Source organism: Ammospiza nelsoni, chromosome 5, assembly GCF_027579445.1.
Source record: "Ammospiza nelsoni isolate bAmmNel1 chromosome 5, bAmmNel1.pri, whole genome shotgun sequence".
Classification (NCBI taxonomy): domain Eukaryota; kingdom Metazoa; phylum Chordata; class Aves; order Passeriformes; family Passerellidae; genus Ammospiza; species Ammospiza nelsoni.
Window position 1 is genome coordinate 49,569,128 of NC_080637.1, and position 25,100 is coordinate 49,594,227.

The 25,100-nt window shown below is 38.0% G+C and overlaps 1 protein-coding gene across 9 annotated transcripts in view; it reads right to left on the reverse strand.

The window, feature by feature from the left end:
• Window positions 1-25,100, reverse strand: part of TNRC6B (trinucleotide repeat containing adaptor 6B) — a 134,217-nt gene that overhangs the window by 56,805 nt on the left and 52,312 nt on the right. The window contains exon 1 of one of the 9 annotated variants that reach the window (XM_059472209.1): window positions 3,645-3,726. The exons of 7 other annotated variants lie outside the window; for them this stretch is intronic. The gene's annotated coding sequence lies outside the window, so the exon portion shown is untranslated. Of the gene's footprint in view, window positions 1-1,205; window positions 1,337-3,644; window positions 3,727-25,100 lie in introns of those variants that run through there. One more of the 9 variants, XM_059472208.1, reaches the window with a different exon arrangement.

Sequence of the window (25,100 nt, forward strand, 5' to 3'; positions counted from 1 at the left end):
CTTCATTTACCAAAACTTTATTTAGGCTTCAACTCACATAAGCTCTACTAAGGTAGAAAGGGCCTGTGTGAACACTTGGGCTTCACCACACGTAGGAGACCACGGAGCTCCTGACAAAGCGCCGAGCGAAACCTCACAAACACGTCAGAGGTACAAAGTTACACTTTCCAAATGACAGAGCAAGAGTAGATGCTACAGACACACTAACAAGGTACAACCACGGTGAAAGATCACTGAACTAGAAGGGTAAGTATCTTATTGTTATTCTGGGGAACACAGAGTGCTGCCTTCCCAATTCTACTCTTCGATGCATTTCACTAACATTTGTTTTATGATAGATGATTTCCCCCTTCAGCTGATTGCAAGATGCTTGTTGAATACAAGTTTAACTTGCAGTGTTAATGTGCTGAGAAATTCAACATCAACAAAGCTTTCAATCACCTCCTGGCTTTATTCCAGAGATAATGCTGCCCATTAGCATCTTATTAGCCAAAACAGTTCTTCCTGGCCTGCTGAAACTCAGGGTCCATCATGTGCTTTCCAGTAAACAGCTACTCACACTGAGGAGATCAACAGGGAGAGAAAACCCATCAACTGCAAGCAGAGTGAATTTAGAGTAATACAATGGGGTGTGGTTCCGGGTTTTGTTATGAGCACACTGTAATGGGAACACGGACACACAACCCTGAAGAGGAAGTCTGCTAAATAGCAATCAGCAGCCAGCTTTTTAATCTGTTTTTTTTTTTTTTTTTTTTTCCAAGAAAACATGTGTTGATCTAAAAATATGACCTAATTGCACTTTAAGATCTCCCACAAAATCTTAGAATCAACATAACTGAGAAGTATTTTAAAAGCATATTACAGATTTTAATTCCAAGTGTTTAAAGTAAGGCATATTAACAGTTTACAGATTATGAGAAACTGTAAATTGTAATCCAAAACGTTATCTTCATTCTAAAAAACGCAAACCCAAATAAATCCAGTATCTATGATGCATTACACCTTATCTATGTTCTTAAAACAACCTCTTCTGCCTAAATCAAAAGAAATTATTTTAGAGAAAAGAGGGTTTTTTTTCCACTAGTAACTAGAGACATAACAGAAAACAGTTGTGAAGCCCATGTTATCAAAACATCCATTTTAGGGGGGGAAAAAAAAGCAAAACCAGACATTCAAGAAACAAGTTCTCCCTCAAAACAATTTACCTGTTTTTGGAAATTGTTAATTTCTTGTAAAATTCTAATACTGATTTTTCCAGAAAATTCTATTTTAGAGATTGTTCTGACAACACGATGGGCTTAAGGCACAGGTAGAGGACAGAAGTTGCCTTCAAAGGCAACTCTTGTTGTCACAAACTGAACCGTGAGATGAGATGACGCACCACATATTGCACACTATCTGCTGCCAGCACACTTTGATAGGCAGAGATAAAGCGTCACACAGAATTAGTCCACACAAACCCCATAATCCTCTTAGGTCACCCTCAATCTAAAACTGCACAAAAAAGGTAAAAGTGAAATGTAAGAAATGAAGACTCCTAGAATGGCACTTTTGTGCATGCAACTCCCTTTTGCGACACCCCAGGACAATGGTGTGAGAGTTTGGAAGCTCCTCACAGGTGAAGATGTGCGCTGCCAGTACTGTGAGTCCTCCTCCCTCCTCCTGACCTCACACTTTACCTCATTTCAGCACAGTCAACTTGAGTAAGTTACACTGTGACACAGGAGTGGCAATAAACTTCTACAGGTGAACGCTGTTCTTTGTGCTGTGATAAGCACAGGGCAATTTACAAACCTGCTTCCAAATTGTGAGCCAACCTGTGTATCCTCTTTCAGAACACTGGGATTACTGAAACCACACTTGAAGGACCAGAAGCAATTTTCTATCTATATAGCTACCACATCACCTGAACTGCCAAGTCTTCCCTCAAGCCATCAGCCAGAACTAAAGGCCTTCACCCTAAGCAGAGAATGATTTGCACGCACAGACCACTGCCACTTAGAAGCAAAACCTGAGCTATTAATAACTCTTTCTTACAGATAAGCCTCTAGTGATCCAAAATATCAGACCACAGATATATTTCAAGTCTTTTGGAAACAGCTGGAAAGACTCAAAACTCGATTAAACCAGAAATTTATCCAACAATAAGGTATCCAATACTGGTCCAGATTTGAAGCAAAAGGATTTCAAGTGAACTACAAGCACCTAACTTCTCAACACTGCTGAAAGTTTTCTCGGTATTAAGTTATACAGCCTGGATATCAGCAGAATTAGGCATCACACACTGGTGTCTCAGATGTGTTGCAAAACACCTTTTAACAAGTTCAAGTCCAGGGGCAACTTCCACAACAGAAGCTCCCATCAATCCACACAGGGACAAAATGTCTTACAGCCAAGTGAAATGTCTTCAAGAGTGCTATTTCAGAAAACCTTGCTGCTGCCACTGGCAAGTGGTTTTCATTTACTTCCATTTTATTTCTCTTTACTAAGCTCTGTCCTTGACCTTCACTTGCTTGGACTTTTTCTGGAACTTAGATGAGTGTATGGGAAGCAAATTCAACTCACAATAATGCATTAAACAGCATAAAATTATTACAACTAAGGGTCATAAGCAATGAAGAAAAGGCATACTACCAACTCCCAAGTGAGTTCTTTGAGATGCAAGCCCTTCTTGCCGCAGCAATGAACACTGGCAGCCTACAGCTTGAAAAAGGGATGGAAGCTTTTAAATCATATCAGGAAGCTGGATGTCAGACACCAAAAATGAAGCAAAATTAAATGCACCACAACTAGAGCATAGAAATCCTTACAATTTTACTTCACTTTCATTTAACATATCCCACTCAACAGGCATGCTTCATTATTTCAGCAGCATGAGAAGAGTGTGGCATGTACAAACATGCAAGTGTGCTCCAGTGCATTTAAAGAGAACATCAAACAGAAGCAAGATGTAACACAGCATGGAATAAATTCCAGGGCTGACAGACCCTACATTCCTAAAAGGTAAAATTACTTCCACTAGACTAAGCCATGTAAATAAAGAGTTATGATCTTGCTGATCAAAGAATCAAAATGGGATTAATACATTTTATTTTAAAAGAAGTTAAAATACTCAACATCACAGCCTTCTTTCTTATTAGGCAATGTTTGCATGTATAGATTAGACAGCCATACAAAATATGCTTACATGGGAGATAGCCATTTTAGAAGTCAGTCTTTAGGCTGAACTGACAAAAACAGAATATGAAATTACTTTAGGCCAAGTGATTTCTGATGCTTATAAGGAAAAACAATTGATACTTCAGAATAGCATTCCTGAAGACCTAGAGTATAAAATCTTCAAAGAGGGGAAAAAAGTTATTTGTTTGCTTGAAGTGAGAGAGAAATTCAAACCATCACTGAAAAGCTCCAATACCGATGCAAGGTTCAAAACTGACCATCTAGGAAAAGGATTATTGTCCCACACTTTCTGAATCTAAGTGAAATCTCAATAGCAGAACTCAGCCCTTCAGAGTATGAAATTCAGACTTTCATATTTGCAATATGTGTAAATACTACACACACTATATGTAAGATAAAAGCCTGTCCTCTCTCTCTCCCCCAGGGAAAGCTGTGGATTTTATACAAACACAATACGTACTCACCACGTATTAAATAAAAGACAGAAAGGGTGTTTTTAGAAGTGCTCTTAAGCAGCATCTTCAAAAGATTATTCCTTTTCAAGAGTAAGCTGCTTTTTCTTCTCTTTGGCTGGAAGCCAGAACAGCGTCAGAGCAAGAGAGCTGCGCACTTCACCAGCGTGGCTGGCCCCGGCGATACGCCTTTATCGCAGCCCAGCATCAGCAGCTGGCCACTGCTGGGGACAACAACACCTCCACACACCAGCAAACTCACTCAGCTCAAAGGACATGTTCTAAGGAATGCTCCTCGCCAACTGTTATTACACTTGTTAACAGAGGAAAATTAATTCTTTGTCGTGTAGTCTACAGATAGAATTTTGTGATGTATCCATATGCACCGTTATCTATCTGTATCTTTGTGGTGTGTTCTATATATATTCTATACATGAGCATAAAGGGCTCTTTAAAGAGCTGGATGATATGAGCCCTACAGTACAACAAATGCTCACAGAAATTGAGGTTTTTTTCTCAGCTCTTCAGCAACTGAAGGGGGCAACTTCAGTTTTAAGAGTCAACTGTTCATAAGAAAACCTTGAAATACGTTAAAAAGATAAAAGATTCTAAAAAATTCTGTATTTCTTGCTTGCACTCCTTTAAGCAGAAACACTCTTTCCAGCTGTACAATTTCTATCTATTGATATATTAAAAAACTGGCTTCCAGATACAGTTTGAAGTTCCTACATGTTAGCCAACTGATAAAAAGGAAAGCATTAAGAAAATGGAGAGCTACAGCCAAAATTCTAAAACGTAAGATCTGATCAAGTTTTCTCCCCTACTTCAGCCTTTAAACACTTTGGAACTCTTGCAGAACTATAATTATTATTTCATAGCATGCACAACCATGCACACCAAAGACACAGGTAAAGTGCGTTTAGACAACTGTAAAATCTGGTAAAATTAGCCCAAGAGTGGCAAAACATGAGGTCAGAAATTTGCCTGTAATTAAGATGTCCGGTAATGTAGTCTTTTAGGACATCCCTTGGGCAAGACACAGTTCCTTTCAGGATTTAAAGATTTTATGTGATGATCAAAAAGCTTTCTTTTCCTCTATAAACTACTCACACATGAAGAAAGCTGCATTATCTATAAGCGCTTGCCAATAAAAATACCTGTGTCATTTTGACAGCCACAAGAAACAGCACAGACCAGTAAAAGGGTAACAGCTACCAGAATAAAATCAAGGAAGAACCTGTGCCTGCTACAGGGACACAAGTCACTTATTTCACTGGGAAGAGAGAGCTGGCAATCCTCAAGATCACTGTCTTCCCTCTATGAGAGCCAAAACTGGACACAGTATGTTAAAGATGGACTTCAAAGCGTTGAATGCCTTCTCCTGACCCACTGGCTATATCCTTGCTAATACAGCACAGCACATGGCTGGTTTCTTCACAGCAAGGACATCCTGCTGATTCACATTCTACTTTTTCTTCCACAGGACCTTCAGGTGTTGTTTCTGCAGAGCTACAGTCTAATCAGTGGATGTCTAGCCTAGGCTATAGCAGGGGGTTCTTTTGACACAGGTGTAGTACTTTCCATCTACAATTGTTAAATTTCAAGAGGCTTGTCAGGCCCTTTTCTCCAGCCTACTGCATTTCCCCTGAATGACAACCTTAATCTCCAGAGGTGTCAACCATTCAGCCTCATTTGGTATCACCTGCAAAGGTGCTGAGGGTTTGTTCCATCCCAACAGAGCACGTCCTTAATACACATGCTGAACATGAGCAGCACCAGACTGCCCTGCTGCCAGTGCACTGCTGACTAGTACCAGCTCTGTGTCACCAGCTGGAAATGCAGCTCTGGAATACTTCCTCTAAAAATGCATTAGCATAGAACAAAAGCACAGCTCTGTACTTAGTGGTCCAGTGAGCAGGAAACTAATTACTGACACATGCTCTGCAGAAGGACTGCAGCAGGCAGCTAAATGAGCCACCCTCCACTCCAGGTCTGTACCAGACACCACTGCAGTCAGCAGCCCAGGTCACTTCAACAAGTGAGGCTCAAACCTCTCTTGGCAGCTTTGCCAATGTCTTACTGGGGCTTTGAACATGTTACAAACTGGGACACCAGTATTACTGCCACCTTAATAGTGCATTCTTGTAGATATGTATGAGAAGTGCTATTAAAGTAATACTTACTATCAGTACAACTGCAGTTAAAAATGAAATGCCAACTCCTGACTACAGCATAAATTTGATTTTAACAAAAGAACTCTGTACTTTCTTAGAGGACAAACTTCTGTCTTAAATGCCAAGAAAAGAATTATCTTTCAACACTAAAAGAGTCATAGGAAATTTATTTATTTCCCATAGTAAGGTAACTATGCCACAGTGCACACAACAATTATGACACTTGTTTTAATGTCAGAATGTGACACTTCAGAAAAGAATACTGATAAGTATAATACAGTTTAATCAAATGAAACATTTTCTGCCAGAACATCGTTTGTGGCACCAGCATAGGCTGCACAGACAGTAAAAAACCGGATTATACAGAATCTTTAACAAGCAGTTACATTTATTTTAAACTTTGACATTTATATATATATTTGTGCTTCTCAGTCAATAAAACCCTAGGACCTAAAAGCCATCCTGGTAAAGATCCAGACTATCTACAGATAAAGAACACACTTAAAGAGGAAGGTGAAAATAAAGAAAACATCAGACAACATTATTACAGTGTTACTTGCTGCACTTTTTAACACACTTGAAAATACTGGAGGCTTTCTTAGCATTCATGATATGGCACTTCAGATCAAGAAAAAAATTAAAATATAAATATCAGTGAAGCAGTTTCTATTTAGTGGCTATTGAATTACTGGGAAAAAATCCCTCACCAAACCAAGCCAAGACACAGTCATACTGCTTACAGGCAGCTTCTCCTGAACTGCAAGATGCTTGAATTCTACCTGCATGAGGATATTATAAGGATACCCTTGCAGTTGCAGAGTGGTGTAATTTACATTTCATTTTGGAAGGAATCTGACTGCTTACTTTTATTCAGTTTCCAAAGAAACACTCTAAATTTATATGCTACAAAAACCAAAACACTTTATGCAAGTTAAAAGTCTGACAAGCACATTACATACCTCCAGATCTGTGTAATATTATAAAATTTTCCACATGCAGTGCTTCAGGGCACTGTAGTAATGAAAATAACATTTATCAAACTGTAAGTCATTATTTTAATTATACTAAATCAGAATACTAAAGGTAGAATGTATTTAATTTTATCAGTGTGAAGTTAAGAACAAGGCTTTCCACACTAAGTTATTATTCATTGGTTGTAGGTCAAAGTGGAAGAACCAGCAAGTTAAGGTTGTTTTTTAAATGTATTAGAAGTTCAAACAACTCTGTACAGCTTGCTCAGATTTTCTTGGCAAAGGTATTAAGGTTTGTATTTTCCACTCCATTTATTACCTGAGGCAATATTTATTTTTAACAGGTAAGAAAATTCATTCAGTTACTTGCTGCAAATATTCAGTTACAAACTTCCAGGCCTGCCATGATCCATATCAGGAAGTCTAAGTTAAGGCAGAAGCAAGTAACATATTTTGCAGCTCTGGAAAATGCTGTATAAATCTCAACAAATTACTCTATCTTGGAACAAATCTACCTAAATATATGTTCAGCTGAAGCCAGGCAGGTAAATTCTTAATATTCCATTACTACAAGGCACACTCCATAAATTAAGGCTTATAACTAGGGTCATATAAAGCATGGGGGTTTAAATAACTGCTGTTTTTCAAGACTACAAACCATTGTTTATTCTCAGTAGGGACAAACACTGCTCCTCTTCATCCTTAGGCCAGCTAAGCTGAGAGCTGAAGCAGGACTAAAGACAAGTAATAAAGCCCCCAGGAACAAGCTGTCCAGCCAGACTGCAATAAAGCAGGACAAAGATCCAGGTGCTTTCAATTTGAATTCACTGTACTGCACAACCATAAACTGGCACTTACATTCAGCCATGCCTCACACTTCACTGGGCAAGCTGCTCACCTTGCTGAAGTACTTCAAATAAAAGTTCTGATGCCCCTTGTTCTAAACCACACCTATGCATTTTGTGCAATGAATAAAATGCAGATATAGCACTGTGTAGGAAATAAAAAAATAAAGGAAATAAAAAGCCCTGTATTTGCATGTGTGAAGCATGGCAAAGAACTATTTAATGCTACTGTGCCTTATATAATTAGGTAAATGTCTAGCTGGCTCAGTCTTGAAACAGATGTATACTTTTCAAAAGTTCCTCACTATCTTGTAATTTTAATGACAGTATGTAATCATAACCTTCCTCTGTCAGTTGAGGAAAAAACCTCACAAGTGACTGAGATTTATATTATTATGCAATAGTCAAATACAAGATGCTATAAGAGCTGACTATCAATCTTGACAATCACAAAGCTCAAATACAGGCAACATTCAGCCTGAAGAAAGAACTTGTTTACCAGCTGAGTACCATGGATTAGTGAGCTCTTAGAATGCAATAAAGATTATATACAGTGAAGTTGCATACTCAACTCAAATGAGAGAGATCGGTAACAGGCAAAATCCAGTCTGGTCTGTGAGCAGATAACACACGCTCAAGTTCTCATGTTGACTCTGAAATGCAACTGTCACATCCACTCCCTTCTCACCCTCTGCCCCCGTTAATGATCTGTTTCCTTAAGAAATACCTGCTATGTTTAGCAGCTCAGTAAAGTTGTGTATGCTTGTTTACTTTTTACCTTTTTTCCCTTAGAATGGACTTGGGGGAGAAAAGGATGGCATTTAATAACACATGCTGCAAAACAGAGCTTTCCCAGGATATGTAACAAAACAAGAGACTGCATGACCTGCTCAAGGTTACAGAATGACTCCATTGCTCACTCTGAATTCAAAACTGGTATCCTTCTGACTCCTCCTGCATTTTCACTAATAAAATAATACCACTACTGACCACTTGCAGAGTTCCTTTCATCACAGGATGTCAAAGGCCTTTATAAATATTAATTAAGCATTGCAACAACACTAAGACGTATGTAAAACTTAATTCTGTACATGAGTAAACCCAAGCAAAGAATAAATAACTATGTTCAAAGCCACAGGACAAGTCAGCAGTATGGAGAGAAACGGCTCTTGCCATTAAGGAGCACTCCATTAGAAACAAGGACATTAATACCTCAAATGTGATGTGAAGAGCCCTTGATCACCAATACATTACTATAAAACCTGGTCATGTGCAATCCTGCAAAGACCACACTAAATTTCAGGCAGCATTCTTAGGAAGACACTAACTCTCTCTTCCTCCAAACACAGCAAACAGTTCTCATGAGACTTTTTAAAAATACTGTATTTTTTGTTTGGCAATTTCTTTTAGTGAAGATAAGTATGAGTGTGATATTCTTTGGTAAATTAAAATTACCTAGTGATATTGAGCTCAGACACAATTCAAACATGAATTCAGACCTCACAACTGCAAGTAAGCTACTTCCTAACATTCAATCATGTACTCCAGTGATTAAGGAAGCAAAATATCAGTTGGTTTTTTTTTGAGAACTCAATGCCCATTCTCTAAAGAAATAACCACAAGTCCAATAAAGTGCACTGTATTCACAAACTATACTGGAGTCATCACTTGAGTGAGTACTCAGCGATCTTATAACTTGAGATAACATGTCCACATCTGCCCTGCAACAAACATGACTCTTTTGCATCTGTTTTCTCTTTCCAATAACTGAACTACAATAAATCAACCCAAAACACTGACAGTTTTACTGTGAAAGCTGACCACAATGAAACATATGCAAGTTAATTGCTTCTATGTACTGCCACATTTGCAGATTTTAATGACAGAAGTGAAATTAATTTTTGTATTTCTTAAAATTGTTGTTAACCTACTGAAAAACCCCAAGATGACCAGCTCTAAACTCCTGCTAAAAACTCACTTTAAATTCCATTTAATTTTCATTACTCATTTTTTCCCCTGAAAGAAAAGAGAATCTGACATTAATGTCAGCAAAAAATACTTCTGCTTTGGAGAAAGACAAAACAAGTTGTGCTAAAAATATTTGCAGATTCACTTTGTAGTGAACTCTGTATGAGAAAAGGAGACTGTTGTTGCAATGTTAACAAAGAAGTTCAATGAAAAATTATGTAATGTCACCCCAACAGACCTTCAGGTTTTTCACGGTTATTTTTTAAAACATTCTTAATAGTTCAACAACCAATTTTCCTTTGCACCAAAATAACAAGATTCAGTGAAGGCTGACAAAGAATTAGTTGGCCGAATGGAAAACAGGTTTGTGTGTTGTGTTTTACATAACAAAGTATGCTTTTCATTTGGCTACTGAATGAATGCCTGGACATGGTGTTTTGGATTTTTTTCACCCTTTCAAAAGGACAATCTGGCAGCAGAAACTTAAGTCTCTGGGCAATAAAGGTGTGTATCACCAAGTTGTCCTGTAGCACAAAACCAGAGAGCAATTCAGCATTATATTTGGTACACAGCTTTCATCACACAAAGCATTTTTTCCTACTCACTACATGGGACAACAGCTCCTTAACATAGTTTAAGTTATCATTCATGCATTATGCCTTCAACAGAGGACTGATGAAATTTAACAGCTTGGCTTCAATAAATGGCCTTCCACCCCCACTAATTCTTCAAAAACCAACAGCACAAAGTTGCTGAGTTTTCCTGAGTTAAACCAGTCACCCAATCCTCAACAAAAAAAGTCTTGAAGAGTCTAATCAACTCATTGCCACTTAGAAGTAAGACCAAGTTCGAGATCAAATACTGCTGAGATGTATCCCAACATATCTGGAAACCAAGAGGGAGCAGCCTCTCAGTCTGCAGCTTTACTGACAGTGATGGTATCATGTGCCCTCCAAACAAACAGACCTGCTACAGACAACCATTAACATGGAGCTCTCCATGTGTGGAAAAGCACAGATATGTGATTTTAGCCAGTACTCAGTGGAGTTTCATTACCTTCACAAAGCTGCTGATCCCCAGCTTTTATCTAGTAATGGATATCCTGTGCAAAATGTCTAATTGTGTTGCAGCATTTTCTCACACTTTTTTGAGTCAGTCTAAGTCATGGAGGACTGCATGTATACAAAGAAAGGAGTTACAACTATAATGTTACAGACCATGGTTGTAGTAGGGTCATCGAGATTCCACTGCAGACTACATAAGGTCAGGATTCCCTGTGCCAGTAGTAAAGAGATACAGTATTTACTGCATCAATAAATCACTCTATTTTATAAAGCTACTATTTGATATTTGTTGTCTATAGATAACCACAGGTAATAAAAACCTAAAATCTGGTGAAACAGCAATGTTAAACTGCAAGCCAGGTGTTTCAGAGTGAAAAGCAAAAAGCTTAAATACATTTACCACTCTAAGTGTATAATTAAAATACTGTTCTGTCATACATCAACTCTGGCATGCATTTCAATGTTTCTTTACAATATGAAATCAGATATAAACTTCCTCCTTCCCCACTTTTGTATGAAGATTTAAACACTGATAAAAGTTACCTTGATAAATTCAATCCCATAAGCCATGTCCTTCAAATGGCTTTTAGGATCAGATGCACTGCACCATTGACAGGATGGAGCAATATTTGTAAATGCACACGACACTGCTGAAGTGAGTCATTTGCTAATACACCATGCCCTCCTCTTGTTTGGGAGCTTGCACCTGCTGTTAAAAGGCTGCCAGGCAGGGATCAGATCTCATTAGATCCTCAATGAGGATGACAGACTGCACACCCTGCTCAAGAAACTAGGTAAATCACAAGGGAATTAAAGTCTTCTCTTTGCTGCATTGCTACAGACTTTCTAAAGGCCAAAGGCATGAGACTTACTCCTAAAATGTAAGTGAATAAATGGAAGGTGTGGCTCTTACTAAGAAATTTGATACACTCTCAAACACTGAAGAAAAGTGAATTTCATTCTGCTGAATTAGCTCAAAACAAAGAAATATGCTAGACTTGACATCTACTTCTAAAGCACCAAGATCTCAGGGGCACTGAAAAATGACTGTGTTTGATGCTTAGGTTATATGGTAAGCACAGACATTCTTTGCAGAGCCTGATGTGGAAGCATGTCATCCCCAGAGGCTGCTTCTCACCCTTCTTACTGCAACCAGCTGGCCCATCCTCTTCATTAGTAATTTTTCATTCAAAAATGAGATCAATAAATTATTCAAAACATCACAACTCAATACTCCATGTCATGACTCGTGCCTTATTAAGATGTAATCTGAAATTATTCATTGGCATGCAGAATGAAAACGAGAGAATTATAAAGACTCTGTGCAGGAAATGGGAAAAATGCAAACAAACACAGAAGAAGTGCAAGATGTGACTTGTTTTGAACTGTAAGAAACAAAAAATCCTTCCTTGTGAAACTGCTTAAGCAGCCAAAAAATTCAAAGCCTTTCCAAACTCATTATATGTCCTCATATAATCACTTGAGTTTTGAGGACAAAGATTTGATTCTGGCATTCTAAGAAAATGATTACCTGAGATCTCAGAATAGCATAAAGAACCAAACACTCTCACCAAGGCATACAGCATCTACAAGCACCACTTGCACTCTCAATATCTATAACCTCATTTCTGCCTCTCCTCAACTGCAAATTCAGCACTCATATGCAATGCTGATCACTCTTCCCAGTTAACAGCATCACATCAAAACTCTGAAATCTACTGGTTTGCTGTTTGCACAGGATACTGTAAAAACAGTGGAAAAGATACAGACCACCAAAACATAATGGTAAGTGTAAGTGGCATTACTATACATATCCCTGAATTTCAAAGACTCAAATTTATGCTGTGCTTTTGAAGAACACCAAATTTGACATTAGCTATGCACCCTTCTGTCTCTGTGATAAACATATATTCTAGCAATAATTCTAAAGGCCAACATTAAATTCCTAAGCATATTGTATCATACATCTGCATGTTAAGATATGACTGAGTATGTATCAAGGAAAATTCCTTCTATTTTAGCAACCTCCCAGGAAAACTTTCACAGTGTAATTCAGAAAGCAAATAAATATCAGTAAGGAAAAAAATCCCACCTCTTTCTCACATGCATACAAGTATACCTTATGTGCACATAATGTACAGCAATGTAGAAATGCCTCACTCTTTGAAGGTTTTTAAGCTATAATTTTTCCTCATGCTCTTGGCAAGCTATGTTTGGAAAGGTAAGACAGCTGTCAGTATGCCACAGAAAGCATTATCAGGAAGGATATTACACGTTCACTCAAGAGCTTTGTAAGGCCACAGAAAATTGTGACTACTTGATGATAAATCCATTTTTAAAGAGACCACTCCAAGGATAAATCAAGTTAACACCACAGTTACCACTAGAAATACCACTGCTTAGTCAAATGTTGTTTCTAAAAGAATTAAAGCAGGAAGTTACTAGAATTCAAGGAACAAAACCATCACAAGCAGCAGCCAGTGCATTACAATAAAGTCCTGCCACCCTAAATCACACATCTCCCTGACTGAGACAGGAAAACACAGGCCGGTGCTCAACACTGTAGTGCCCACCTTCCCCATTACCTGTGCACAGCCTGAGACACCCATAGAGGGCACCTTAGAAAACTGTAGAAATGTCTCTTCTCCACTTCAAAAAGACTGTAAGAGGGAGGAGAACAGCATTCTGCAGGCCACACAATCATACCTGTTTAACAGTTTATTTTAAATTAAGTAGCCACAACAGTTATGAGGCAGAAGCAAAATAAATTCTAGAAAATAGTCCATTAATAAGCAGAGATGATTGCCACCTCTCACAGTCACTAATCTGGTAGGCTATTTTTGATTCATCCATTTTTACAGTCCTGATACTGTGCACCAATCTCTAGTTGCATTTTTTTGTTTAAAAAGTTAACTTTATTTCATGCCTTCTAGAAATAAAGCACAGATTAAACCACCTAGTCTAGACATGCAACTCTTATTAATTGCTAAATAAACAATCATTTCCTTATTTCTTAAGCAATGACATTAGAAAGTTTAAGTGAAAAGTGTTCACTGTATCCTCAGGCATTTGTCTAAACCAAGGGTAGTCTCCCATCAGGAAAGAATTTCTTTTAACTATGGCTGCAATTTTTATGGAATTGGTGCCTGCCCAATCTCAGCACACAGCCATCTGAGAGCTTCTTCTATTTGCATTGAGTGCAGTAGGCAAGATTTCTGAAATCTCATTCCTTGTCTCTTTCCAGGAATTATAATTTACAGCTTAAGTGATGAATTTCACTTGCTGCTTAAGTCATTCACAGATAGAGTACCAGATCCATTCATAACTTCAAGCCCATGTAAGTATCTCCTGCTTTTGAATACAGTAGTTTAAGGTAACTTAAGAAATTTTTCAAAATATTAAATAATCAATAAGGACTGAATACACATCTTGCTTACACGTGTCCATTCACACTCAGAAAGATGGAAACATTTTATAACTAACTACACATTACTATTAAAGAAGACATTTCTCTTGTAAACCAAGCCAGCTCTAGAATCTCTCTATTCCAGAAAGGCTGCATTCCTTCACAACATGGAAATTCTTGTCAGAAAATTTCTTCAACATACAAAAATTCTAAGATGACAGGAACTTGCAGACCATGTACAACATGGCTATGGATAATCATCCAGGCATGGCCACTCTCTTTTTCTGTTACGGAAGTGGGAAATTCTAAAGTAAGACGTAATCCAGAAAAGAATCCAGAATGAGGAAACTATTGAACTGCCACCTCAGAGATTACAGAAGAACATGACCACAACAGTACACAGAAAATAAAAATGTTAAGTTACAAGAGAAAAAGTGAGGTAAAAATTATAGCGATATAAATGAAATTTTAGCATTTAACATATTTTTGAAGTACCAAGATTAAGCTGATTTGTCCTGTTAAATTTTCCATCCAAGTAGTGTTTGCTACTTTTAGGCTACTTTTTGCCTTGCTGCATTACACAAGATTATTTTTAATCAAAACGAGACATTTCTCATGTTCAGTGATGTCAAAGAAATATATGCATAAAACTCACAGACTATAATCTTCAAAGAGTAACACAAATTCTTTACTTCTGAGTGGTTAGAAGTGTGCACCCTTTTTCAGCATCAGTCCTAACAGAAACAGCTAAATCAGAAAAGCATTCAGCACACAGATCTACCTAAGTTCGGCATCTTTCCAGTGACGAATATAATTCTGACCTCTGCTGACAGAAGACCTGAAGACTCCTATCTTTAATTAACCACTACCCCTTCCTATCTAAATGTCACTAGTGTGCAACACAGCAGTTTCCTTTTTTTAGGCACTAGACAAAAGCAGTGTATGATCATGACACAGATGTCAGATATTCACTGTTCCACAAAACACTGCACTTCTAATCTAGTCACTTAAACCTTCTCTCGATCCTCTTTAAGAAAGGTAGCTCTGCATAAAGGCAGGTCAACTCTTTGCTGCTATATAAAGTTGAAGGTCAAAATACGTAAGCTGATGTGGGAGACTATTTCCTGCTGAAAGAAAAGCCCTTTAAACACTAGAACCTCAAATCTAATTTGTCAGCTTATTGATGCTTCCATGCGCACCGCCGGTGCAAAGCATCTGTCTTTCTGTGAAGCCACTGTTTTGGATAAATGGTTAATGCTACCTAGCAGAAAATTAGCATGACCTTATAGTAGAAGCAATACAGAATTCAGTCACTTATGTAAGCATTTAAAATTCCAAATTTTAGGTGAAAGACAAGACCTTCAGCTTTAATCAAATCTATCTGCTAAGCTGGAGGTGCCAACTGGACTTATGGTTATCAGTAACTGTGACCTACACTTGACTGACCTAAATAGGGAAGTGCACCAAGTAAGAGTCACCCAACTTTTTCTTATGCCCTTTCTAAAGAGTATAAAAGAGAAAAAAATACATTTGGCTTCACTGGAAACATTTTTAGTCAAACCAGCCCTTTAAATGCTTCCACTTAACTAACATCTTTTAACGAGAGAGTGGGGGAAACTTTATTCAGCCACTGAAGCTATGCTACTTAAATTAAGGGGCAACACAGCTCAGAATGAAACAAGCTCTCATCTGGGTCTCCCACTCACCATTGCAGAATCTAGCCCATAACACTGTTACTGGTGATGACTGGGCAGCAACCCCAAACTCAGCAACTCATCACTAGATGGCTACAGTATTTCTGGAAGACCCGTTGGGAAGAACTATACAGTTTACTTACAGTATATTACCAGCTGTAATAGGTGAATAAAGCAAGACCTGCCACAACAAAATCTACCTCTGAAGTGGTCCAGGCTTATGCAACAAACCTGACAAACCCAGTTTAAATGTCTTCTGAAGCCACAGCCGAAGGCAAGTGGGACTTGTAAACACTCAAACAGCTGAAACCAAAAAGGAAACTCAAAGGGTTTTCCACAGGGCTTGGTTTGGAGCAAGTGGTTGTGTGGCACTTGGCTGCTCATTGGGTTTAAACCACAACAGTGCATAAAAAAAGAGGGTGAGTAAACAAGCAGACCACTGTAATACTCAAATTAATTATTCTGATTTTCATTAACTATCAATGAAATTTTTAGATGCATCCTCAAATTGCACACCACTCAGAGTCAATTCTTTCCAAAGAATGAGGCACAGTCACATTGCATACACCCAGAGACATCAGTGCTTCAACTCCTCAGGAGTGAGGTATTCCACTATTAAGCTTTTGATGGACTGTTTTGATGGACTTCTACTGTTAAGCTTTTGACCTGGACTTCTTTTTAAAACTATTTAGCGTTTTTGTTACTTTCAACAAACAAAATTAAACTTACTTCCTGGTAAGCAAACAAAAACCACCTCAGTCTTTTGTTTGGTTCTGGGGGTTTTTTTTTGTATTGCTTGTATTCTCTGGCTGAGTTCCACATTCCTAATTTAGGAAAATAACCTTACTATACATATGCATAAAGCCTCAGTTAGCAAAACATAGCACATAGATTAATAAAAGTACCCCACGTAAAAAGAAAAATTCTACTTTGCTATTAGAGTTTGCTATTAATGACATTTTGCCTGGAAAAGAAGTCCCTTTTACTGTGAAATGGACTTTAAAATCCCTGTCAAGACTTTTAATAGCAAAGAAAAAGAATTCATAATGGTGATGTTGATTCTATAATAATATTTTAGATCAAAGCCTTCTTCCTAAAGGGAGCTCCTGAAATAACCAGAGCTGCCCATACATTCAATAGAAGCTACTCCAAGCTTTTACTTCAGGAAGGAAGAAAATACCAGGCAGCAAACCTTCAGCAGGTTCTTTCATACTGCACTGAAAGATAACAATGTTTAAAGCCTCATTAAAAACCCCACAGTATTAAATACAGAATGTGAATTTCAGTTTAATAAACAGTCAACTTCAGGCAGACCGTCTCTGAACTAGGTTTTCACTTCTATTTTAAAACATCAAAGAAAATCAAATTTCAGGGCATTTTCTTCATGTCATTAGTATTTCTCAAGGTAGCATGCAGAGCAGTAGCTTTTAAGCCTGAATTCCTCTACACTCAGAAAAAGCCCTTAGTCTGACCTCAAGGCACTGCACTAGGATTTGTCACAATTTGTGACCCAGCTATGTTAATCACGCTCCTTGGCAAGCGGAAACCCACAAGTGCTGAACCAACTTTTAACACTAAAGTTTCAGCTCTTGAATTTTGAGAAAGGCAGATTACACAATTCCATCTCTTTACCCACATTATGATTTCGGTTACATCAGCTTTGTTCCCTTAAATCCACGAAGGAGAAAGAAAAAAAGCACCATTCTATTCACAATTCAATACAGCTGTGTATGACTGGCTTCAGCCCCAGGCCACAAGCCAGGAACTTCTGAGTTCAAGTCTGGCTCTGCCTCTGCCTTTCTGTGTGGCCTCTGGATTTCTCTGCTGCTCCTCTAACGTCTGTACACTTACCTTACAGAAAGGCATTTGCTTCGCTTGTGCAGGCTTTTCCCAAACACAAAACTCGAACTGACTTTGAGAGCCATTTTTATTGTGTACTGAACACCAATGCCCTGCCAAGAAGTCTCTGTCAGTTGATACCTGGTGGTTTTTAACTGTAGTAACTGCCAACATGCCCTTATTACACATATGCATACACACACCCCTGTCAGACACAAGCAAATAGAAAAATACGCTGTAAGCTGGAAAATAGACAATTATTTCAAAGTTTCTTAAGACACAACATGAAAAAATGAAATTGAGTTACATGCTATAATTCAACTTACAATGAAGAGCTATCTGCAACCTTGTTCTTTTTAATGCACTGATCCAGTGATGAAGCCTGTTTTTAACAGCTCAGTATGAAACAAACAGAGTAAGCAATGCTCAAGCTAAAATGATCACAGCAACTAATATTTAGAACATTACCTAAACAATAGAAGAATGGCCTAAGAATGCAAAGGAGAAGAAGCATTTAAGCTTATCCAAGTTATCTAATACTAGCTGAAGCATCATTTAAAAGGTAAGTTTTTTCAAGAAAAAGATCAAGAGAAGTTACATAAATTTAAGCTGACCCTATACTTGGCAAGTCCATGGTAGGAGAGTTTCACTTCACATCACCTGGACTGAACCAAACCGTTACAGCCTTTTCTGAGTGTGAAACACACAAATACAGCTCATCATCTTTAAAACAGTCACCTTTAAATCCACATCTGAGAAACAATCTTGTCCCCAAAACTTTATCAAGACAGGCTGAATTTCCAAAATTTAACTTCTCTGGTTTTCAATGGCCCAACTAGAGCAAGCTAGCTTAAAGAACTCTGCATCTGAAGCTTTAGGGTACACTAAGCTGCAAAAGTAAATTTTAGACTCTCAAAGTTGAGCTTTTGTCTGCTTTTGCCTTTTTCATCTTGTTATACCTAAAATCTGGTAAAACCACACTTCCTACAGTTTTTTATGTCAGGATATATATTTTATTTATAGTAACTGGCAAATGTAGAGCAAAACTATCTCCTAATATATAACATAGCAGAGTTAATTGGATGCAGAATAATGTGTTATTTCATGATAAAAACAGTCACTCAAGGACTTAACGAGAAGTCACCATTCCAGAACAGCTACCATGTAAGATGAGGTGGTTAAATGCAAATTCAGATAGCTTTTGCACAAGAAGACTAAACTGGTTTCAACAGCTGAAAAATTATCTGCATGTAAGGCTTAGGATTCTCCCATATCTATCTTCCTCTCTTCCCAGCATTGCTTGGACTGGTTGATATGTATCAAGCAGATAATGTGAACATTACCTGCAAAAGAACAGAAATCTGGACTCTGTAACTAAGGCTATTTAATTTTAAATTCCCATTAATATTGCAACAACTGACTTCTCTAGCACCAGCTGGAATCTCATTTTATACTAGGCTGAAAAAAGCTTTTGGGGTTTTACTTCAGGTTAACCAAGCATGTTAGAGACAATTTGAACATAGCCCACATTTAGATTCCCACCAGTGCCCATGAACTTGTAATGACACCCACAAAGAAAAACAGAGCTAGATATAAAATTACATATATATATATATATATATATATATATATATATATATATATATATATAACCTCAACAGGACATCTTCTATTTCCATGTGCCATATTTTTAACCATTTTTATGTGCATTATTTTGTATTTTTCTAATATTTATCATAGAAGACCCCTTGACTAAAACAGTGAGGTAATAACACTAATAGTACCCAAGTCAAATTAACAAAATAGGAAAGGTTTATTTATATAGTCTTAACTAGGATATAGAAGTAATTTTTAAAAATTCACATGGGAATGAAACAATCTACTATTTTCTACTTGACAGGACAACTGGCGTTCAGTGTACATAGGAATAAACTAGGATAAAAACACATGCTAAGTTTTGGTACCCTCTGCCCTCTCTTCCCCTGCATATAGAAGGTAGTCATTTTCACTTTTATTGTCCTCATTTTCACTTTTATTGTCCTCAAATTCTCTCCAAGTAAGTGTCGGTTTCTCGGCTGTTTAGGTGGCCTGGAAAGGCCCAGGGATGGCCTTGAAGAGCCGACGCTTCAAAGGACGAGAAGAGACTTCTGATCTTTTCTCGGTCTCGGTGTTTATTAATTGTTTATCTAAAAGATTTTCTTTCAGCCCGACAGAGGTCTGCACAGCAAGCCAGCCATGAGCACACTGCGAGCCCCCAGGGCGGTCACTTATCTTTATACCTGAAGTTACGTATACAATATTTATAATTTTTCCCCAATACCTTCTACCCTTATTAACTGGTGCATTTCTAGTAATAACCAATCCCAAAGTGCCACCATCACCACAGAAGATGGAGGCCAAGAAGAAGAAGAAGAAGCACAGGACACGCCCCAATTCCTCCATCTTACTTCTTTAGACCCCCCTGTACAGAAATCCTAAACCCTGTGTCTTACACTCTAATTAACTTATCCCTTCACCATTCACCCAGTGAATTCCTCCTATCCTCATACAGGTGTCGTCTCCTGTGTAGGATCAAAGTCCAGCCACCAGACACTTCTGGCAACATTCCAGGACTCCCGAGCCCCCCAAGGGTGGTCTCGGCCACTCTGCACCTCCATCCTGAGGTGCTGAGATCCCACAGTAAGAAGCAGAATAGTCTGGAAAAAATCCAGCAAGAGCTACCAGATTAGGATTTCCAAGCATTATAATACCAAAATTCACTTGCATGTTGTGATCAAATCATCCTCCCTATGAACCCTCAGCAAAAGGCTGAGCACAAACATGCTGTGTATTTCGCGGGCTAAGTGATGTATCAGAATATTTCAGTTTCACTTTAGTTGATGAAGTTCCAGCGCTAGCCAACCTCTTGCCAAAGAAAGCTGTTTTGTAGTCAAGTATATCTAGAGTACCAACACAGAAGTAATGTGTTTCAAATCAGACCCTGAATCTGGCATGATTGCTTAAACAAAATTATATACAATTAAAAATATAAATACTAATACAGAAGCTGCAACAAGAGCGTGAATGCTGCTACATTAGCACCCTAATATTAAGTTGCAATGTCTTCTACTAACAATACTAAAATTCAAACCAGGGGAGAAAAAGTGGAAGAAAATACTGAAGACTTATTTTAAGGAAGGTTTAAGTGACCCAGGACACTGCATCCTGGAAAACTGGATAGCTCAGGCACAACCAAGTTCACAAACATACAATGAACCAGAATGACAACACATTTGTGTACATTTGCCACAGAGCACATGAAAAATGGGACAATTAAGCTCTACTCTAATTAATGGTTAAGTGGCATTAACAGATTATACATTTAACCTTTCCTATTTTCATATAGGTCAACTAGGTAAAAAAACTCAGAATCTACAAAAGCTATTTTAAAACCCCAATTCCAGCAGTTCCACTGCAGCTTAAGTTTTGCCATTTTCCTATGTACACAGAGGCTGTGCCCAACAGCCACTGTGATTACAAGTGGACAGCAGATTTATGACAATGTTATTCAGCAAATGCTGTGCTTAATAAGGGGAAAAGAACCCCACTGAGAATACCAGAAGTAATTTTCCTGCTGTTTTATTTTTTAAAGAAATACTTCTTCTCTGCTTCAGAAATTAAGGCAATATTCTGCTTTTGTTCAAATCAATTCAGCTGCCATACTCAGACCTGTATTTCAGGAAGCCTTAACGCTCCATCTGCTAAGCACACTGGGAAAGTTGAGCATGCTTCCCTTATAATTTTAACATGCACAGTGGGGTTTAATGTAGTTTTAAGGAACTAAAAAAGAATGGTCACCTTGATTTAAAAAATTCATGTCTTTCTGCGTTTTAGTTGCTGAAGTAACTACGCTGTTCAAAGCACACCCAAATATGATGGAGCTCTACATCAAAATGAGGCTCTTCTGACACAAATTAGACAACTACTTCTTTGCTTGCAGAGAATGTAGCTATAAAAAATAAGCATTAAAAAGCTGAAGCGTTTTTTCACTGGACTACCTCCCTGTATTATTTCTTGCTGCTCTTACTGAAGCTACCTCAAAATTTGTTGATCTCCCCCACTGCTAAAATGTGGCCTCACACATCCCATCCTAAGAGAAGAACTCCCCTGCTGGCATGAAATCAAACACAATTGTATCTTGATGCCTTGTTTCAGTTCTGCTGGAGTAAATTCCAAGGTCGCATTTCATTTCTAAAAGTCTCAATTTAACACACGTTTTTATTAATATAAACATGTTTTATATTTTTAAGCACCTATCAGCGTCAAGGTATTTTTAGATGATTTTCTCTGCCTAAAATATACAAACATCCATTTAACTGAGTTCAGACACAAATGGTAGCACTGTAAAGAGCAGTAGTCAACTTTCACTCTTACTAACTATGGTTTTTTAACAGAACTGCCCTCACTATCTCCAGATGTATCAGCACACATTTTTCCATGGTGTTTAACACATTTGGGTTTGTTCTGCCTTTAAAGTACATCTCGTGTTTTATTAATCTATCTTCTCTTAGGTATCTGAAAAAACTCCAAGGGTTGTATCTTGTGTTAGGTTTTCCCACGTGACTAAACAGACTAATTAAAAGTAGTCTTTAAAGTACAATATTTTAAATGAGAAGTCCTTCAATTTACTCAGGTTACAACACCCAAATATCACATGAACCAGTTCTTAAGATACAACTTCCCAGAAATTATTAGAAAATATACACTTGTAGTAACAGCAGGGCATTTTATCCCTAAACTATAATGCCAGCATACTGTACAGAGACAGGAAAACAGCCTTTAAAATGACAATATCCATTAATCTTAGGAATTCCCTTCAGAAGTCTGTTGATGGCACAAAAAAAAAACAACCAAAAAACCAGGGTTTCCATATATTATGCTGCTCCCAGAATATATGTTCTGTCTCAGCAAAAAAAAACAAACCCAAACCCACCAAAACAAAACAAAAGCCCAACCAAACAAAAGCAAAACACAAACCCCCCTGTTGTGTTCTTTAGTAGGAAGTCTATGTGTAAAGGAGAACTGAAGCAGTGACAAGTGCTGAACGTACAGCTGTGCATTGGAATTCACCACCAATACAGAAAAGCACCACAAATACAAAAAGGCACCGTTCCTTCTGTCTTCTAAAGAGCAATTATGGCACCATCACAACAACAAAACATAAATATTCTCAATATATAGTATTTATCTCCATGATAGCTCCATATTTGCCTTCAATGCTGAAATAGCAAAAACCTGTTACCTTGACACCCAACTTCAAGCAACTTGTTTGGCCAATATTTGAAAAATGGCACATGCAATCATACCATGTAAGACTGCTAATGCTAGCATTACATTAGCAACTAAAGATTTCAGAAGGAATACATCTGTATTTCTCCTATACATTTGTATTAATCTGACCTGAATTTTACATCATTAATTCCGGAGCAATAATATTAGCCCGATATTTAAAGTTAGCTACTTGAAATCAAAGGTAACAAAACTAGAACCCTGATACTCACCTCTGCTTCCCTCGACAGGACAGGAAATACAGGTCCTTGGAGCTAAACATCCTATGTATCTTATTTTCTTGCCTCAAATTTTGAGCTGTTTAAAGAGGAAATCAACACCTAACAAAGTGAAACAGCTCTTAGAAAGGCAGTAGATGGTTTCCTCATCAATTAAAGCAAAAATCACTGAAACTTTTCCGTGATGAACTACTACCAGCTGAAGAGAGTACCAAGGGTGCAGCTTCCAAAAAATATTGTTCAAAATAAACTGTAAGTTAAAGGTCTCACCTTCCACCCTGGTCCAAAAGGAATGTAGATCCATAATGACCAGAATCAAAGAACTCTGTTTCAAGATGCAAGACAAGTTTCTAAAGAGGTACTAGGAAACTTGTGGACAAAAATTCTCTTCCAGAAATACTGTATTTCTATGGATTTTTCCTCATAGATTTGATACTTTCTCCTCTACCAAGCCACCTATTAATAAGTAAGAAACAAAAATCTTAAAAAGGTTAAGTTCAGCTGAAATCAGCTGGCAAAGACTGCATGATCTAACAAAGTTTCTTTTTCTTCCTTCTCAGCAGGAGAGAGAGAGGCTCAAAGAAAAGCAACTGAAACTAAGCATACTGATCTTTCAGTCACTTGTTTTCCCTGAATTTTTTCCCATTAGAACTGCAGACTCCTGTATATTGAAGCTCAATGGTAATAAGGCTTTTCTTGTCAATTATTTCTCAAGAATCTCTTAGATGTAGTGCAAAAATCTCCAGGGGTTCTGCTGACTACAGACTTCACTGCAGCTTTCAACCTACTAAAACAGTCTGCTTTGGAAAGGGAGCGATTCCTGTAGATACCAACAATCATTGACATGCAAATGCAAACAGAAAAATTTAATAAAGCTTCTGCACTCAGCATCGTCACTGCAAACTGAACGAGGCAAAAAAACTTCCCCTGCCCCCATGCCTCTGTAAGCTTCAAACTGATCTAGAAATTGCAACTCAAGTCAGGTCTCTCAAATGTAAGCGTTTTGTTCCCGCTGTACTGCAGGAATGCACCGAATACAAACAGCCTTGTGAATTGCCCAGATTCACACTTAAAATCCTACGGCTGCACAGACTGCACAGCGCAACACAGCCCGCAGTGAGATCTGAGGGGTCAAAAGCATATTTGTAACAGGAATTACTTTAATTGGTCCTTCCTATTCACAATTACAGTCTCACAAAGCTGCTCAAATGTTTGACAGACTCCTTATTGGAATGATTTCTATTATTCTCCATAGCTCCCCCTTTTGTGTGACCCACAACAGCTTCTGTAGCCAGGAGCAGCAGCAGTTATTGGGAACCACCCTGTATTCCACCACCTGAACCATCAAGCTATGCGTGCAAACATCTACACATTCTGCAAGCGTGCAACGCAGGCAGTAAGGCACGAAGGCAAAAAATACACAGAAAAGGCAAGTACTGTTCTGAAGTGCAGATTCTGAGAAGACTACATCCTACAATACTGCCACCTCAGGACACAACTTGGGTTTTCTTTACTTCTTCAGTTCAGCCATCCCATTCTACAGCAATTATCAAATAAATTGCAGTAACTGATGTTTCTGTCCAGTAAGCTCCAAATCTGAGAATACTTCTACTTTAGACTGCATTTGAACACAGTTCTAATGTCTAATTATTGTTTGTCCATCAACAGGTAGATTCAACATATTTTAGCTACATCCAGATCTCCACTGAGCCCAAGAAGATTTTGAATAACAAAAGCCATCAGGGTACATCATGTCAAAGACACTGCACGTTTTTAGAGCATTTCCTCAGATACCTGCCAGTAACATGAGGGTGGAATCTAGTAAGTTCATTAACCCTAAGCAAAGGGCATGTGTTACTTCATGTATTAACTGAAGTAACACATGTATTATTAACTATTAAATGCTTAAGGACCGAAATTACCAGCAAGAAACAGTATGTAAAATTTGAGTAGAGTTCTCT